The sequence below is a fragment of the Triticum dicoccoides genome, chromosome 3A (assembly GCF_002162155.2).
Source record: "Triticum dicoccoides isolate Atlit2015 ecotype Zavitan chromosome 3A, WEW_v2.0, whole genome shotgun sequence".
NCBI classification, from domain to species: Eukaryota; Viridiplantae; Streptophyta; class Magnoliopsida; order Poales; family Poaceae; genus Triticum; species Triticum dicoccoides.
In genome coordinates, this window is record NC_041384.1 from 350,775,917 (window position 1) to 350,781,178 (window position 5,262).

A 5,262-nucleotide genomic window follows, 5' to 3' on the forward strand; every position below is an offset into this window, starting at 1 on the left:
TGAATTCCTACTTATAAACTCCCAAAACTTTCTGGTTATGCAATCGGGTGTTGGGGATACAGGGGAAGCATAATATCTCACGAAACTAACAATCCCTACATCCAGTTGTATCCATCCTTCAACACATAACCAAGAAACCTTCAGAAATCATGTACCTCAACCTTCGAAAAGCATCCGTTATACGATTTATGGCAATACTCCTGAACTCCCGCGCCAGTACTGGGTGGCGTCGAGGTTATCTCACCAACAACTGCATAAAAGAGTTTTTCGATGTTGGCAAACTCAGGTATTCCAGAACTGCAACGATAAAATTGTGATGATAACACCTCGGAGCTCAACTCCCCGGGACATTGCCAGAACCCCTAAATGTCAGGAGGCACCAAGAACTATGTTCTCGTCACAAGAATATTAGAACAATTCCAAGATACCCCCATGATCCTAAAATTTTTTTAGTGAAATTTGAGGAGAGGAAAGTCAAAACTACTATGTCAGGAGGCCTCACCAGAGCGACGAAGGGACTGAGGAGTAAAAAGAATCCTACTCTCCGATAATATATAATCCTAAGACTCAAAATATTTTGTTCTAGACTCAACAACATCAGCGATTCGATCAAGCAGGGGGCTCCTAAGTCGGGGATGGCTCTGATTACCAACTTGTAACAACCACAATGCGGCTATATCTCCCACGTGTCGAGGCACGACTTAGAGGCATAACCACATGGTAGATTTGTCGCTAGAGGGGTAATCTTCACACAATCCCATGTACTAAATAAGAAAGGGATAAAGAGTTGGCTTACAATCTTGGCTCTTCACACAAATAACAAGTTAAACATACATCATCCAGAGTACAATCAAGGTCCAACTACGGAACCAAAATAAAATAAGACAACACCAAATGCTAGATCCCCGATCGTCCCAAGTGGGCTCCACTACTAAACAACTTGAAAAGACACAAAACAACTATCAAGATCTTCATCGAGCTCTCACTTGAGCTCGGTTGCGTCACCTGCACTGGTTCCATCGGCACCTGCAACTGTTTGGAAGTATCTGTGAGTCATGAGGACTCAACAATCTCACACCCGCGAGATCAAGACTATTTAAGCTTATGGGTAAGATAGGGTAATGAGGTGGAGTAGCAGCAAGCACTAAGCGAATATGGTGGCTAACATACGCGAATAAGAGCGAGAAGAGAAGCAACGCCACGGGCGAGAAGGTAGAAGTGATCAAGACCGTGTTCACTTCCCAGACTCCGCCGAAAAGGGACCATCATGGCTACACACGTGGTTGATGCATTTTAATTAAGTCAAGTGTCAAGTTCTCTACAACCGGGCATTAACAAATTCCCATCTACCACATAACCGCGGGCACGACACTCGGAAGTTTAAACCCTGCAGGGGTGTCCCAACTTAGCCCATCACAAGCTCTCATGGTCAACGAAGGATATTCCTTCTCCCAGGAAGACCCGATCAGTCTCGGAATCCTGGTTACAAGACATTTCGACAATGGTAAAACAAGACCAGCAAAGCCGCCCGATGTGCCGACAATCCCGATAGGATATGCAGATATCTTATTTTTAGAGCACACCGGATAGGTCAAGCTACGAGTAAAACCATCCCTCAAGTTGCCCTGAGGTGGCCCCGCAGGCTGCCCGGTTCAGACCAACACTTAGAGAAGCACTGCCCGGGGGGGTTATAATAAAGATGACCCTCGGGTTGGCCGACCCAAGGGAAGGGTAATAGGTTGTTAGGCAAATGTAAAACCAAGGTTGGGCCTTGCTGGAGGAGTTTTATTCAAGGAGAACTATCAAGGGGTTCCCATAACACCCAACCGTGTAAGGAACGCAAAATCAAGGAACATAACACCGGTATGACGGAAACTAGGGCGGCAAGAGTGGAACAAAACACCAGGCATAAGGCAGAGCCTTCCACCCTTTACCAAGTATATAGATGCATTAATTAAAATAAGAGATATTGTGATATCCCAACATAAACATGTTCCAACATGGAACAAACTTCAGCTTCACCTACAATTGACAATGCTATAAGAGGGGCTGAGCAAAGTGGTAATTTAGCCAAACAACGGTTTGCTAGGAAAGGTGGGTTAGAGGCTTGACATGGAAAAATGGGAGGCATGATATAACAAGTGGTAGGTAGCGCGACATAGTGATAGAGCGAACATCTAGCAAGTAAAGATAGAAGTGATTTCGAGGGTATGTTCATCTTGCCTGAAATCCCGCAAGGAAGAAGAACGAGTCCATGAAGAAGACAAAACGAACGTAGTCGAACGGATGCTCACAAACGCGACGTTACCAGAACTAACAAGAAACAACACTGGAAAGGAGGAAACAACATGGTGAGCAACCATCACATAACCATGGAACGATGCACAAATAAGTATGATGCATGTCCGGTTTAATGAGGCATGGCATGGCAAAGTGCACAAACAACTCTACAAGTTAAGTGGAGCTCAATATGTAACGAATTGCATATTGACGAAACACCACATTCAATCATTTAGTTCACTCTCTTTATGTACCCAACAATATTAAATGTTGTTAAACATGGCAAGAGGTGAAGCATATGAAACTACACATTTAAGCAAGTTTAAATGAGGCCGGAACTACAAGCAACAAGTCCGAAAAAATCCTCATATTCATATTTTAAATTATCTACTGTTCTGCCCTAAACATAATTTTAGAGTTGTTAAACATGCAAAGTAATGCCGCCATGTTAATCTATGCATTTTTCACCCCATTTACATATAAAGTTTATTAAATTTGGAGCTACGGTTATTTAGTTAGGAAATAATTCATTTTAGCATGGCATTATGCAAATTAAATGCAAACAACAATTTAAACATTTTAAACATGGATGAAAGTTTCATATTATGAAAGTACATGAAAAACTAAGCATGTTGCATATATGACATATTTTATTTGGATGCATGGATTTTTAATTATCAACAATGCAAAACAGTGGCATATCAGTAAATAAGAATGCATTTGAAAATGCTAAAATACACAAACTCGAAAAAAAATATGCACAGGACGGTTTCAACGCATTGTGCAAGCTCGGTAGCAGATCTGGCCCGAAGCGGATGTGGGTATGCAAAATAGCAGGAAAACATAGCCAAAAAAGGGACGCTGGGACTTGAACCCACGACCTCCTGTATAGAGGAGCAGAGTGCTGACCACTACGCTGTTGTTGTATGTTTGTGTGAAACAAGGGCGTGGCTCAACTTGAACAAAACCAGAGGCTATACCTTATTCTTCGTGGGTCACAGAGGAACTGGGTGACGACGCCGGCGAGCAAGACAACGACCCTCGCGACCACAGGCCAACGGCGGGGGTACGGAAATAGGTGAGGGTGCGCGTGTTCATGAATGGAGAGGAGGAAGGGCGTCGGAGCTCGAGCTTCGAGCTGGGACTCGTCTCGGCTGTGATGCACAATCAGGCGAGGTAGGAGCTATAGCGGCGGGTGAAGGAGGGCAACGGGGGTCGCGAGCGAGATATGGGCGTGTGCTGCGAGTGTGGGTGAGTGTGTGCATGTGTACATGAGTGTGTGTGCGCGGATAGGATCTCACGGCCATGGCAATGTGGTGTGGCGAGGATGGAGGCTATGGCTGAAGGCCGAGCCAGGCGAGGTGTGCGCGCATGGGGCTGCAGCGATGCAGGTGCCAGTGCGGGAGCTGCCAAGGTGAGGTCCTGGAAGGCGCTGCATGCAGAGAGACGAGCACCCGCACACGAACAAAACGTCTGAGGCGGGAGCACGAAGGCACGATCTTGGCATGATGCAAACGACTCCTACGGGACAAGTTAGACAGCGGGAGGGTTCAGGGAGGTGCGTCGGCTCACCTAGCGTCCAAGGGACATGGAGACGTGGCCGGGCGGCGGTCTGCAGGTGCGGGCACAGGAGTTCAGGTCGGAGACGGCCATGGCGTTCCCTGATTCAGCAATGACAACAACTTGTAGGAGGGGTCGCGAGGCACAGCGGCGGCTTGGAGATGGGCGCCAGCGTTGGGGCTTGCTGCCAGCACGAGAAGGAAGCGGCGCGTGGCTTCTAGTGGCGAGGCTCCTGCCCAACAGAGAAGAGAGGGAGAGCTAAGAGACCGAGGAGGGAAGAAGAAATAGGACGAGAAAGGAGAGGAAAGAGGAGGACGACGGCGTGACCTGGTCCGGCAGATCGCCGTCGAGGAAGGGCGATGTGGAGCTGCTGGTCTTGGTCGCCGGCGGAGGGTTCGGCGAGGGCGAGCTATACGCTCAGGAGGTTGAAGGCGCACGGGGTCGAGGCTGTGCTGCGACATCTGGTTTGGGGCGGCGAAGGCAAAGGAGTGCGAGGCGGCGGCTGGTGTCAGGAGGAGCTGGGGCGTGTTGGAGGAGGTCCGGCTGGAGGTGGTCGCCGACGACGGCTGTCTGAGAAGGCTCAAGCAACAGCGATGAGGTCGCCTTGGCCACCGGGATCGGGAGCTCCTCTCCCGTCCGTGTGTGGAAGACGAGCACGAGCATGGGGCACGGGGCGATGGCTGAAAGAGGGGATCCAGGGGAGGCACCGGTAGGATCATGGGGGCCTTGGAGTTTGGGCAGGTGACTGCGCTTGTTGGAGAAAGATGTTGGGCAGCGGCGCAAATCGAGGGAGGTGGCTGCGGGTGCTGGTTGGTGGGATTGGATCGACATGAGATCCGAGGAAGAAAGTGGTGGCGGTCGAGACAGGATGGATGGGACGTCTCCCTAGATTTTAGGGTTTGGTCTGGTTAAATAGCAGGTGGATTAGCTTAGGGGCTACTCGAGGCCTCTGATTGAAATCGAACGGTCGGGAAAAATAGGCTAGGGAGTCTAATAAATAAAACATAGATATTTTATAGATGTTTGGGGATGATCCGGACCCATCGGTAACGACAACCCGGTTCGGGTTCGGGGAAGTTTTCGGACGGGTAACGCGAGGGACCTGAGTAAAGTGTAGAGAGGGTCAAACGGTTAGAAGAGGGGCTCGAAAAATCCGGTTGGTCTTGGAACGGTCAATGAAGGCAAGGGGTCCGAGGGAAGGTGATGAAGGCAAAGGGAGAAACGGCAACGACGAGCGAATGCAAGTTTTATGAAAACATGCAAATGCAATGCGAAAATGATGCAATGATGAAAGAAACAAACAAATAATTAACAAAACTGACACGCAAAACATGGAAGGCATCTGGAGAGCCGGTCTCGAGGCGTCACAACTGGCAGGAGCCATATGGTTGTCGCTTTATTGTATGAAATGCAATCACCGTG

The 5,262-nt window shown here is 48.6% G+C and overlaps 1 long non-coding RNA gene across 1 annotated transcript; it reads right to left on the reverse strand.

Moving 5' to 3' along the window:
- Positions 1-2,228: 2,228 nt before the first annotated feature.
- Positions 2,229-4,527, reverse strand: LOC119271561. Its single transcript, XR_005134608.1, has 3 exons — positions 4,168-4,527; positions 3,853-4,072; positions 2,229-2,329 (listed from the first exon to the last, which is right to left on the reverse strand). It is a non-coding gene; the product is annotated as an uncharacterized LOC119271561 (long non-coding RNA).
- Between the last annotated feature and the right edge of the window lie 735 nt (positions 4,528-5,262).